We start from the raw sequence: 14,808 nt of genomic DNA, 5'->3' as shown, positions 1-14,808 counted from the left end.
GGTGGATAAACGGCTGCAAGCCCCCAAAGAGTTCTCGAGAACTATGCAGGACCCACTAGATGTCATGTCTACTAGACCCATATCGTAGGCCTGACGGTATAGCTTCTGCCTGTTCGCACGCCATGCCGGTGCGTGGATGTAACTTCACTTAATTCCGTCAAACGTCGCGCCTCCCACGACCTTCGCCTCCCTCGCGCGGTCGCGCCCTTTGTGACTTCGACCGGCTATAAATGAGCAATTTTTTTTGCCTTTTTTTAGACAAGCAATTTTTTTGCCTACTCTGCATGCATGATACTCCCTCTGGTCCTTTTTACTCCCGTCAACCGTTTGCAAAGTGTTTGACCAAATTTATACTTTTTTTTGAACACCACCTTATATTAATTAACCAGCCACACAAGTACACTCATTCGATACAATATTCACCACACAGGGCGGTATGTTATTTACAAGAATACCATCTAATCTATTGTCAAAGCTATACTTAGCGATTAAGTGTGCCACCTTATTGGTCGAATGGCTAATCTTTGACAATTGAAGATTGTTGATCAACTTCGAGATGCTCAACGCTTTCATCTTCAGGTCACGCAAAGCAGACCTGTCATAGTCCCCCGATGCAAGAGACGCTACCACAAAAGCGCAATCAGTCTCTAAAATTACAGGATTATGAAGAGAAATACCTATGTAGAGACCGGCAATGCAAGCCCTAAGCTCCGCTTCCTCCACGCTTTGACAGGCATCAATGAAATCCCACGACCAAATTTATACTAAAAATGTCAATATCTACAATACTGATTATAATGAGTATAAGAACTACGTTTTATAATGAGTGTAAAGATATTGATTTGACATTGTGAATGTTGACACATTTTTCTATAAGTCTAGTGAAAGTAGGGGTACATTGACTTCAGACAAAACTTAAATGCACAATGCAGACTAGTTCCTCCATCCAGGTGCGTGCCATGTCCTATCTTGTCATCACAACAAGGTTAGCTATTAGGCTGGCCATAGTGGGGGTAACATAAGTAGTATCATGCACTTGGGACTCGCAAACATGCTAATGTGGTAGGCAATTAAAGAAGAGAGAGATGGTTATAGTAACATAGGTAGATACCGTAACATAATAAATGTGATGCTACTATGTGTCATGCATGGCAATAAATGAGACCACCTATGATACTAATCTATGATACTATGCACTATAGAGGTAGTAACATAGACTAGTAACATATGTATGTTACTAGTCTAAGTTACTCCCACTATGACCAGCCTTAGAGTACCACTACCTCCCTTCTAGTTTAAAGGGCTCGATTCAAAAATTTCACCTAATCTTAGCAAGATAGTAGAGGCGGTGGAATAGTTTTTGAAGTCTGCAAAAGTACTCAACTAGTGTTGTCGTTCTTCACAAAAAAATGTGTTTACCAATCCATGCATGAACACTAGTTACTCTAACCCCCCTCTCTTCTTTAATTCTTTGCCACATCAGCATGTTTGCTATTCCCGTGTGCATGATACCAGCTAAGATACCACCATTATGGCCAGCCTTAATCATCGCATGCAATAATTTAGTGCACCTTGAAATATGAACATGTGTGGGGCGTGTATGTTTTTAATGACTTGAGACTATACCTAGCCCGGCATGCAAGATGACTTATTATGCACCGTTCCCCATACCTGCAGGAAGCCCGTTCGTCTCCAAATCTTTTCCTCTCCACATTTGGAAACAATATGCCTGCCAAACTCTCCTTCTCGCTCCGGCGGTCCCACCACTCCACCCCGTGTGAAAAAATCTGCATGCATGACTCTCCTCCCCCCACGCTCGTCCAATCCGTTGTGACCAGCAATATTTCCACCCCTTCGCTCCCCCGTAATTTACTCCAACAAATATGCCCACGTAGCTGTTACTTAACTGCAGGTGCATTGGGTCACTGACATATGGGCCCAACAGGGGTCTGGCCCACATGTCAGTGACGCAACTGGAACTGCAGTTAAGTTAGTGCAGCTCAGTCCATATCTTATGTAGGTGTGCCATTGCTCGCTATAAATACTGCGCCTCCCACGACATCGCTATCTCCTCCCCCTCATGTTCACGTTCATCGCTATCTCCTCCCCCTCCCTCTCACGTCGACCACCATGGCATCGCCCCACCCAAGCCCTAGGAGCCCCTCGCTGCACCGCGCGGACGGTCACGCATCGCCGTTCCGTTCCTCGCTGCCACTAGTGGAGGAGGACGCGTCGGTGTTCCGCTCCTCGCCGCTACGCGACGCGTCGCCGTTCCGTTCCTCGCCGCCACTAGTCGAGGAGGATGCGTCAGTGTTCCGCTCCTCGCCGTGACGCGACGCGTCGCCGTTCCGTTCCTCGCCGCCACTAGTCGAGGAGGACGCGTCGGCGTTCCGCTCCTCGCCGCGACGCGTCGAGGTGGACGCGTCGGCGTTCCCAATCTCGCCAGCACGCGTGCCGGAGGACGCGTCGGCTCCCCGCTACGAGGAGAACGCCGCGCCGCCCGCCGAGCCCCCCAGCCTTGAGGAGCTTTGGAAAGAAATGGATGTCGCCTTGTGGGAGGCTTTGCCTCCAGCAGAGCGCGCCAAAATAGAGGCGGAGAAGAAGGCTGAGGAAGAGAAGCGCACCGCAGAACAAGCTGCCTGGGAGGCCTATGTCGCGTCCGAGAGAGTCAGGCAATTGGCTCTTTGGCAGAAGGCTCGTGTGAGGGCCGTGAGGGTGGTGGAGGACGCCCGTGCCGACGCCCTGAGTGTAGTCGGGCCCAAGCGCCTCATCTACGCTTGACAGTACGTGGACCGGGTGCACGCTTCCAGCGAGGAGGAGTACCTGTTGGCGCCGGATCACCACACCGGTGAGATCGCGCTCGCCCGCCGGCAAGCCGCCAATCAGCACCTCGCGAGTTGCGAGGCTGAGGAAGAGGCGTTGTGTCGGCGCGCTGGGAAGCGGCCGCGCACCAGGGCACTCGTGGCGCACCGCAAGCGCTCCTTCGAGCGCCGTGGCTTTTAGGAGGAGTATAATTTTTGTTTCGTAAGGCGATCTCATTAGTTTTGGGACGCAAATGATAAATCCCGAACGTTCAGGAATTTTTAGCATCCTTAATTAAGTATGTAAAAGGGAAAGTTTGGAAACCTTGTGTATTCGTACGCATTTTGCAAGTACGTGCATATAGCACAAACTTTACTATATACTATCGCACTACACGTCTCTCTCGATATATGATTGCAGACTGTGCTACTCCCTCCGTCCAGGTCAATAAGTCATCTTTGGTTGTGCACCGTGGCCAAGAAGGAGGAAAGACTTATACACCTAGACGGAGGGAGTACTACTATTACTTATGTACGTGCAAATGCACGTTTTAACATTACGATGCGGTTTTTGTAAAAGTAGAAAAACAACACTAGTCAAGCTTGTGAAATAATTCAATGCAAAACAAATGCAAAAATGCTCGTTTGATTGTTTACTTTTAGCTTCCTTCTCTGTGGTTATTTCTCTGTCGTACTTTGTACGGAGTATCTCACTGGTTGGAAAGGCATGCAAATTCCCAAACCGCTTCCTACACCCTGTATCGAATTTTTTGCCTAACAAGTTGTGCCGTGCAATTGGAATTCCAACTTGAGTACTACTACTAGTAGGAGTACCAGGGGTCAGTTCTTTTAGGCTTCTAGATTAGTAATCCCATAACTACTACCTCCGTCCTGGTTTAGTGGTCCCCATTGTAATCTGTGTCAAATTTTGATCATAAATTTAACTAATGAAATGTTAGTGCATGTCACATGCACTACTCCATCCGTCTAGGTGAGTAAGTCATCTTAGGCTGTGCACCATGACCAAGGAGGAGGAGAAAACGAGAAACGTTAATGTTTATTTGCTAATTAATAGTATTGCATGCAATGAACTAACCACTGCATGTCGTGTTTGATATCTCAAGTCATTAAAAGCATGCACACTCTTTATCTCTTATTGGTTGATATGTCAAGAAACAAGAAACGAGGTAGAAGTTAATGCACTGCGCCTAAGTGTTTTGGGATTATTTGGTTTTCGTAAGATGACTTACCCACCTAGACGGAGGGATTACAATGGTGAGGAATAAACCAGTTAAATCTTTGTTCGAAATTTAGCACAAATTACAATGGTGAGGAATAAACCAGGACGGAGTAGTAGTTTACAAGCCCAAATAAATGAGTGAGGTGCCTTATTGTTACTCTCCACTGTGACTAGTCTTGTGGAAAAAGCTGGGGAAGCCGCCAAAAGAACTGGCCCTAGGAGTAGTAGCTAGGGATCGAGTGTGCGAGATGAACTGGAGAAAGTAAATGCAGAGAGATGAAATGCAAAAAAGACGGAAGGATGTGATGGTTGCTTGTCCGTTTATTTTACCAGGCCACTTATTACTGGGAGTGGTTGGGTTTTGTGATATGACGGCTTTACTGCCGCGCCACGAGCGGGGTGAGAGGTGAGACTCCCGTGCAGCGCCGCCCTCTACACTTGTACTACATCGGTCGTGGTTTATTAGTCCCCCATTGAATTTGGCTGAAGATTTAACTGAAAAAATGTTAGTGCATGTCAACAAAAACTATATCGTTGGATTTGTATTTGAACATAGTTTTGAATGATATAATTTTAGGTGACATGCATCAGCATTTATCGTACTATATATAATGTTAGTTCAATTTTTGGTCGTACTAATCTATAGTAGTAAGGTGCCTGTGCGTTGCACCGAAGAGTGAAATGCATTGATCGGGGAGTTGTTTATTTTGACAAAGGATGTGGGGGTCATCTCATGTGTAACGGGTATCGATAGGTTTCTTCGGATATTATTTCATCTCTAGAGCTCACAAACATCCGGGTGAAATAGATAAAAAGGTATCTTTTGCAAACAAAAGCGTTCAACTGTTCAACCTGCATCCAAAACTTGTGAAGAAATAACACTTATTGTGCTTTGCAAGAAATGATCTTTAAGAATTAGTTTTTGAGTATCGATTGTTATACATGTTGGCTACAGATGACATGGCACTTTCTTATAGTCAACAGTTGGCTATACTATTAAGTAATATTAACCATGCCCTTATACACCTAGACGGAGGGATTAAATCAGGATGACTTGCAAGCGGGTAGAGGAGATGTAAGAAATGGTTCATCGTAAGTCTTTCACCAGTACTGTAGTAAAAATTCATACATGGAAGATTCTAGACTAAACCACAAACGGATACACTTTTATTCATGCGCGATACTCCAATAGAGCAAGATCCTGCATGAAAGTTTCCACATGCTTAGACAGCGGATTACATTGAGCGAAGACTAATGATCAACATTTAACTTGATAATGCGTATGTCCAGGTGAACCTCCTTGGAGTCCCCGTGCACCGCGTCGGCGGGTAAAGGATGCCATGGGTTTTCCAAGTCCACATTGGCGGGATAGTCCCAGCTCCCCAGAGTCCAAGTCCGTTCAATGAGGCTGGTGTCGCCGCCCATGCGACCCGGAGGGGTAGTAACAATGACCACGCACCCGTACATCGGCCTCGTGTCAGTGTCAGCGTCAGCGGCGTCGCCCCTGACGCACATTACAGAGACAGGGCGGCGGCCTGCGCGGGCCTCGCCGGTGCCCATGATCAAGAGGAAGACGCTGCCATCCTCCTCCGAGACTAGCAGGCGGCGGTGATCCTCCAGCGACTCCGGCATGGTGAACGGGTAGCACGTCTCGTACTTGATGTTCTCCGCCAAGGGCCCGCAGTGACCGCTGCACGCATCCGTGAGGTGATGCACCATGTCTGCCGGCGAGCCACAAAACGGCATCGGGCACTCATAGCACTGGACGAAGGGCTCCTTGGAGGCATCGACCAGGCCGTCCATGAAACGGGAGTGGCTGTAGGGGACGTTGCGCCAGTTAAATATATGAGCAAGTTACTACGAGATTTAATCTGAATAAGCACAAAATAAATCATGACGGCTATAACAGAGATGAAACTAATCATGTGGACTAGCATAGTAGTAGGATATAGAATAGAAACATGAATTCTACCACGATTTCAAACAGGAAGGACAGAAACACATACGGTGCAACGGGAGCAGCACCGTTGGCGTTGAGGTTGTCGCCCATGTCCAAACACCACGTAGACACGGTCTTTGAGCATGGTTCGTAGTTGTTCCACGCTCGGGCATTGAAGTTTGTAACTATTTTAGATTAGAATATACTACTCCTCCGGTGCTAGTAGTAGAGCAGAGTCCTACTCTGCTACTCTACTCAAGCAAGTTAGGGCATAGCACTGTAGGGAGTACCGGTACTGTGATCACTCAAGCAAGTTGTCTGGCATCAACATGACCCTACGCCGCTGGTATGTGTCTCGTAAGTCAAGAGACGTGATGTAGTCATCATCACCTGTCCACTTCCCGCAGCACATATTCGCTTCTCCATCTTTGTCCGCACATAATCTCGTCCAATCTTCCATCCCCGCTAAGGCGCCTCCCCCCCTCATCCGAAACCCAAGCACTAACAATGGCAGAACCGAGCAGTGTCCGCCGAAAGAGTGGCTGGAATTCGCTCCCCACAGAGGTAATCAAGCTCATTGTTTCGCGTGTGGACAATCTCAGTACCAGGCCGCTCGCCGCGTGCTCGTCGAGGCTGTACCGTTTACTCAAAGGCCTCAGGCCGGAGATTTTTAAGCCAGCTCCTTGCTTGTTGATGCCGCCTGATCTTCAGAAACGGCGTGTCACGCAGCATAACGATCGTAGGGTGGCGAGCATCAACCCCCTTGACTGCGATCCGATCCCCGTCAGCCTCAACTACATTAACGGTATGTACTGGGTCGGCATGAACACGTCTTGGATGGTGCTCGTCGACGGCCGCGGCAGCTGGATGCTCGTGGAGGTCTACACCCGGCGATTGATCCCCCTTCCTTCGATTAACACTGCACTGCTTTGGCGCCGCGGCCCAGAATACTCGGAATCTTACAGTAGCCAACATGATACCAAGTTTGATTTGCTCAAGGTTGTAATCTGCCAAGTGCCCACAAGATCTGCGAATTATAAAGACTTCAGGCTAATTGCGTTCTTCAACCGCGGTCTCGCCTATCTGACAGGTCACTGCGGTAAGTGGATAAATCTACACGTCCATCGCAGGATCATACATCCTCCATGGTTCTCTGATGCCATTGAACACAAGGGCTTCATTTACGCTGTCGACTCCTTCTATGGCTGGACGTATTGCTGGCCTACTCCAGTCATCGCTACAAACGGCTGTTACAGCAGTATGTTACTTTCCTGTGATATGATGATGGCTTGCTTATATTACTATCAACATTTGCTGAAAAAATATTCATGCTCATAACATGCTGTTCTTAAGATTGACTAAATCAAGAGCCCTTTTTTATTTGACTCCAACTTGATATGATGTTGTAAGCTGCCTGGTGTCCCTACCCTTCCTAATCCCAGACCCTTTCAAAGAAAAGCGGCATGGCAGTTGCAGGTGGTTCCTGGCTCGATCAGACGATGGCGAAAGATTGATGATCGTTCGCACGTACCGGACATGTTGTTTCGCGGAATACAATCACAATCACTGCAAGGTCTTTGAGCAGGATCCCAGCTTCTCTGGGCCTTCAGGAATTTTTGACTGGAGGCTGGTAAGTAGCCTTGGTACACGCTCTCTGTTTGTCAGACTGAATTATCCGATTAACCAGGAGATAACCGACGGCAAGGATCATGATGGCAGCGCGGTTTCGTTCATCATGCAAAACTGTGTGTACACAGCGTACCATGCGTCTATGCATGCACCATACCCTGATATGTGCCGCCACGCTCTGCAGCCCAAAGTAGGAGAGAGGGTCGCAAGTATCAGACTTCGACCTGCTGGCTGGAGTTTCCCCCGTCAGGCACCCATCTGGTTCAAGCCGTCAGGCAATCTCCACAGCTTAATAAATAGTAACGTCTAACTGAGCCAGTTAGTTAGATGCGTACACTTGGTGTAGTAGGATCTTTATTTAGTTTGATGCATACACTTGTTCTTTTTTGGTAGACCTTTTGTAATGATGGCTGATGTTTGGTTTGGAAGAGAGAGCTGCGTCTTCACTCTTCTGGCCTGCTTACTGCTTCTGTTGCACCCCCAGCCCTGGTTGCTACTGCTGCTGTTTTCAATGTACAATCAGTAGTATATTTCGTCTGTTGGTTGAATAAATGTGTTGTTAGAACGACAAACACAATGTTTTGGAAGTCGTCGCACGGTTCGATCCTTTAGTGCCCCGTACCATACGTAGCGCATACTATTTTTCGTACGGAACACATTTTCCACTTGTTGATAACATGCAGCCCACTGATGAAGGCCCAATAGAGAAGCCCGTAATTAACTGGAAGGGAGGCTCTCACATGAATCCGGCCCAGGTACATGCTCATGGTCCCCTAAACATAAATAAGTAAATAAATAAATAAAGCTAAATGCTCATGCACCAGTTCTTTGGGAAATAGGTAGCCCAATATTTCTTTTTGAAGAATACCCAAGCTAGGCCTATTTGTTTTCTCCGAATTACTGGGCTGCAAATCTTTCAAGACGAGGAGGGATGCATTCCGGCCTGGCTTAAGAGTATGGTCAATGTCTGTTAAAAGTAATATCAAAAGGGGTTGAAAATTCCAAAAAATTTATAGCAAATGGGATATAAGTTTCTTTTTTTGTTTTTGTTCTTCACTGATATCTTATACGTATTTCATTGGATTTAACATGACATAGTACTAATTTATTTTTAAATTTGTTTTAGTATGGCTATTAATTTTTGGATTAAGAATATTTTGTTCCCCAGCAAAAATTTGCGAATTTTCAAAATTTCCCACATATTTAGTTAATTTTTTGACCCTGGTACTGACCAGAAAATGGCCAGCAATTCTAAAAATGGAAAACGGGCTGCAATAAATTCCATATAAATTAGAAAATGAGTAAAAATTATAAAAATAATAGCAAATGGGCTGTACACGCCCACAGATTTTGAGACTGACTTGTTTACGCAAGGCTTTGTCAGTGAACACACGATTCTAGCAGCAGTGACTGTTGGATGTCCATCCAACGGCCGATGTGCTTCTTCAATCTTTGATCTTCCTGCTCCAGACACCTAAACTAGCGCCGGCGGGACTGCCTGCTCCCTCCTCTTGTGGCCCGCTGTGGTGCCGCGCAGGCTTCCCCGGCCCACCCTACTCCCTCCGCTGGCCTGGCCGCACACAATCAACTGCCTCCTTATTACGCGAAAAAAATGATTCCTCCCACTGACATCTGGGGCGCATCGGTTGGGAGGCTGACCTGTGGGCCTACTAAGTTGACGCGTACGCATGGCTTGTCAACTTAGTCAACAAACGATTCTAGCAGCAGTAACCGTTGGATTTGAATCGAACGGTCCTGCTGCTTCTTCAATCGCTGCTCTTCTTGCACCAGCAGCCCAAACCAGCGCCGGGGAGACCGCCTGCACCTGCCTCCAGTGGCCGGCTGTGCTGCCGTTGAGGCCTCATTGTCCCCTACTACTCCCACCTCTAGCCAGGCCCTGCGGCGATGGCAGCCTCACACCGCAGCCGAACCAGTGAACCCTCGTACTCCTCTCCGCGTGGGCATCCACTGCCGCGTCTTCCCCGGCTCCGCGTCGTCCCCTTCCTAGGCCTCGCCATCGTCCACCGCCTTGGAGCTCTCAGTGCGGCGTGGTCAACGTGGTCAACGACATTCCATCGGAAGAGTACTGTACGTAGAGAGGCTGACAGCTGGGTCCACGGCCACAACCCAGTTTTTTGTGATTTCCCAAGTAAGTCGCTTTGTCAGGCCTGTTGGGCTGCAAATCTTTCAAGACGAGGAGAGCTTTCATTCGGCTGGCCGAGAAAATGGCCCATCAGTAATGAGAAATGGGCTGTACATTTTTAAAACACATCAAACCGGCAATTAGTTTCAAATATCTTTTTTTCATTTCAAGATTTTAAATTACATTAATTTTTATGCATGGAGAATTTGTTGGATTTTATATTGATATACATTTATTTTTAAAATCAGTTTGAATGTGAGTCGAAATTTCGGGATTAAAAACAGTTCGGACCGCACCGAAATATGCAAAATTTTGTATAATTTTTTAACCGTGGCCACAATATGGGATGTAATGCTAACAAAAAGAATATGGGCTCCAAAAAAACCTTAATAATTAGCAAATGGGCTGTAAATTATTAGAAATAATGGCAGATGGGTTGTGTGCTGTTTTCCACAGATTTGAGGCTTTCCTAAAGAAAAGGTTGACGCACAAGCAGTGACTGTTGGATGGCCATCCAACGGCCGTCGTGCTTCTTCAATCTCTGCTCTTCCTGCTCCAGCCGCTCAAACAAGCGCCGGCGGGACTGCCTGCTCCCTCCTCCCCGCGGCTGGCTCTGCTCCCGCGCAGGCCTCACCGCCCCACCGTACTCCCATCGCTGGCCTAGCCATCCCTCTACTCACCCACACCTGTTGTTATTCTCCGGCGACGGCAGACAAACCAGTAAACCCTCGTACAGTCGTACTCCCCTCCGCGTGGGAAACAAATGCCGAGTCTTCCCTGCCTCCGTGTCGTTCCCTTCCTAGGCCTCGCCGTCGTCCCCCGCCCTGGTGCTCTCGGCGCGGCCTGGTCAACGTGGTCAACGACCGACATGCATTTGAAGTGGACTGTACGTGGAGAGGCCGACAGCTGGGTCCACGGCCGCACAAAAGGAAATGCCTCCTTATTACACGCAAAATAATGATTCCTCCACCTGACATCAGGGACCCACTGAAAGGGCCTCTGTATTTCGCAAAAAAAAGTTACCGCCGCTGACAGCTCGGACCCACCAGCTATATCTTCGCACGCAAGGAAGTGCCTCCTTATTACGCACAAAAAAAATGAATACTCCCCCTGTTAGCTGGGACCCAGTATAGTGGCAGGCTGACTTGTGGGCCTACTAAGTTGACGGGGACGGAGGGCTTTGTCAACTTAGTCAATATGCACGATTCTAGCTCCAGTGACCGTACGATGTCCATCCAACGGCCGTAGTGCTTCTTCAACCTCTGGTCTTCTTGCTCCAGCCGCCCAAACCAGCGCCGGTCGTGCCTCGTGCTCCTGCCTCCCATGGCCGGCTGTGATGCGGCAGAGGCCTCACCGCCCCCTACTACTCCCACCGCTGGCCAGGCCATCCCTCTACTCACCCACACCCCCTGTTATTCTGCGGTGACGGTAGCCTCAGACCGCAGCGAACCAGTGAACCCTGGTACTCCTCTGCGTGGGCATCCACTGCCGCGTCTTCCCCGGCTCCGCGTCGTCCCCTTCCTAGGCCTCGCCGTCGTCCACCGCCCTGGTGCTCTCGGCGTGGCGTGGTCAACGTGGTCAAGGAACGGCTTCCATCGGACGTGGACTGTACGTGGAGAGGCTGATAGCTGGGTCCACGGCCGCAGCAAGGAAGTGCCTCCTTATTACGTGCAAAATAATTATTCCTCCACCTGACAGCGGGGACCCACCGGACGGGCCACCGTATTTCGCGAAAAAAACGTTTGACCCTGACTGCTGGGACCCACCAGCTACATCTTCGCACACAAGGAAGTGCGTCAGGGCAAAAAAAAACGATTCGCCCCCCTGACTGCTGGGACCCACCAGCTACATCTTCGCATGCAAGGAAGTGCCTGACAGTCGGGACCCACCTGGTCGAAGCGTACGTAGCGTTGTCATTCTGGTCGCGAACGTGTACGTACATATATACTGGTGGATGTAGAGGCGTGCACGTGTCGTAGTAGAGGCGCGTACGTGTCGTAGTAGAGGCGCGCACGTAGCATGTACACGTACATACAACGGCCAGGATGCAAGAAAGAAAATACGGCCACGCATGTGTACATACGGGCGGGGTCTCGAACGCCTACTCGCGCATACGTACGTCCAGGGCTCGTGTACATGGCTGGGTCGGAACGGAGAAACAGTGTTGTCGTCGTGTTCATGGGGAGGCAACGGAATGCGTCGTGTTCATCAGGAGGCAACGGAACGCGTGGGAGCCAACCGGCTGTGTCAGAACGGAATGCGTGGTCGTGTTCATCGGGAGGGCTTGGATGGAACAGGCGATGGAAACGAGGCCTGACGTACCGCACAACGGAGGAAACAGACCTCCTACGTTCGAAACGGGGTCCTGTTGATCGGGAGGGGTGTGGCGTACCGCAAATGGGAGGAAACGGACCTCCTACGGTCGAAACGGGGGTCCTGTTGATCGGGAGGGGTGTGGCATACCGCAAAACGGATGAAACGGACCTCCTACGGTCGAAACGGGGGTCCTGTTGATCGGGAGGGGTGTGGCGTGCCGCAAAACGGACGAAACGGACCTCCTACGGTCGAAACGGGGGTCCTGTTCATCGGGAGGGGTGTGGCGTACCGCAAAACGGGACTCCACGTAATACTGTTCATCTCCACCGTCGACCTCCTCCAGCCTCCACGGGCTCCTGTTCATCCAGCCTCCACCGCGCGCTACTCCACCGGCTACTGTTCAACCACCCCTCCACGGGCACCCCTCCACCGTCTACTGTTCATCCAGCCCTCCACATCACGGGGTCCTGTTCAACCACCCCTCCACGGGCACCCCTCCACCGTCTACTGTTCATCCAGCCCTCCACCACACCACGGGGTCCTGTTCATCCAGAGGCAACGCCACGCTCACTGTTCATCCAAACCCCCCCGCAACGCTCACTGTTCATCCCAGAGGCAGCATCGATCGGCTTCAGTTAGCAGCAGTAGCGAAGGAATCGCTCAATCGGGTTCAGTAACGCGTAGCCTGCAGTGCAATCGCTCGGGTTCAGTTAGAGCCCAACGCCTCGCTCGGGTTCAGTTAGAGCCAACGCCTCGCACACACGCGCGCGTACGTGTACGAGAGAAACGCGCATCGCTCGGCCCCCGACCTCCCACCGTAACCGGGAACTCCCCGAAATTTTCCTCGCCCTCGCTTCTACCACGGTTTTTTCCGTCATGGGCGGCCCAAAGAATGTCATGCAGCTGCGTCTCCGGCCCGCCCAGGACGAAAACCCATTTTCTGTCATGATTTTTTGTCATAGAAGTAGGAGCCCACCACATCTATGATGATACCAGGTTTTGTCACAATTATCATCATAGAAGTGTCATATGTATGACAGAAAAAAAATTCGTTCGGCCCAAAATGTCACGGATGTGTCTTTTTTTGTAGTGTGGGTCCCAGCTGTCAGGGGGGAATCTTTTTTTTGCCCATAATAAGGACGCACTTCCTTGCGTGCAAAGTTGTAGCTGGTAGGTCCTAGCAGTCATGCGAAGAAAACATTATTTTTTAGGGTAAAAAGGATGCAGTTGCATGCGTGCGTCCATGGGCGTGGTGCGTCCTCACTGTCAGCCTCTCACGTACAGTCATCTTCCGATGACTCTCGTTTGTTGACCAGGTTGACCACACCGTGCCGAGCGCACCAAGGCTGGTGGACGACGGCGAGGCCCCAGACTGGAACGACCCAGAGATGGGGAAGACGCGGCAGTGGAGTCACAGATGGAGAGGAGTGGGAAACTTGACTGGTTCGGGTGCGTGGCAGCACTGCCGCCCACGGGAGACAGGAGCAAGAATAGAGGTTGAAGAAGGAGCATGGCTGTTGGATTAACATCCAACGGTCTAGCTGCTAGAATCATTTGTTGATTAAGTTGACAAAGCCCTGCGTACACGTCCGCTTAGTAGGCCCACAAGTCAGCCACCAAATCTACAGGGTCCCAGCTGTCATCGGGAGGAATAGTTTTTTCGCATAACAAGGACGCACTTCCTTCTGTGCGAAGATATAGCCGGTGGGTCCCAGCTGTCAGGGGAAGGAAACATTTTTTTCAGCTTAATAAGGAGGAACTTTCCTTGCATGTGACCATGGACCTCGTGGCTCCCAGCCGTCAGGCTCTCCACATACAGTCCTCTTCCGATGACTCTCGTTTGGTGACCACGCCTCGCCGAGCGCAGCGAGGCGGTGGACGACGGGAAGGCCCCAGACTGGAATGACCTGGAGATGGGGAAGACGCGGAAGTGGAGTCGCAGACGAAGAGGAGTGGGAAACTTGACTGGTTCGGGTGCGGGGTGGGCCTACACTAGGCAGAGAATAACAGGAGGTGCAGAGTGGAGGGATGGCCTGGCCGTCGGCGGGGCAGCGTTTCACTGCGAGGCGTGCAAAACAGCACCGCTAGACGCTGGAGGCTGGAGCAGGCGGTCCCGGCAGTGCTGGGGGAAGAAGACGAGAGATTGAAGAAGAATGACGAACGTTGGATGTAAATCCAACGCCTTGCTTAGGCTTCGACCTTTGTATTTTTATTTTTTGTGAAAGTGCTTAGGCTTCGACCTACTGACCCACATGTCAGCCAGTCCATTTGATTTTAGTCCATTTGGTAGGCTAGGTGAAACAATGATGTAGCATCTATGCAGCCCGTTTATATATTATGGTAGAATTTAAAGCCCATTTGCATTTTTCTCGAAATCCACGGACTTGCTGGGTTGGGTGAAAATATCATGTTGGGTTGGACGGAGAAATGTTATAAAAATATAAACACATGATTGCACGTCTATTACTGCATTGGTTGGTAAAACCTTTGCAAGCTTATGTACGCAATCACTAGGAGTTAACTTGCCAAGTTATATATAAACAATTATTATTATTATTATTTTGTAACAACTTTCAATTTGTGAAATAAAATATCGTTTTAACTTGATGAGTTAATAGGGCGTGGGGTATTATTATTTTTTAGACTAGACGTGGGGCAGTTGAGTTGGTTCTAGGGAAAAGTACTAGGAGAAAACTCAGTTTACATCGAAAAAGAAAATGGGAGAAAATTCAGATATAGG

The sequence above is a fragment of the Aegilops tauschii genome, chromosome 3 (genome assembly GCF_002575655.3).
Source record: "Aegilops tauschii subsp. strangulata cultivar AL8/78 chromosome 3, Aet v6.0, whole genome shotgun sequence".
Lineage (NCBI taxonomy): Eukaryota > Viridiplantae > Streptophyta > Magnoliopsida > Poales > Poaceae > Aegilops > Aegilops tauschii.
Note: the sequence above shows the minus strand (reverse complement) of the source record.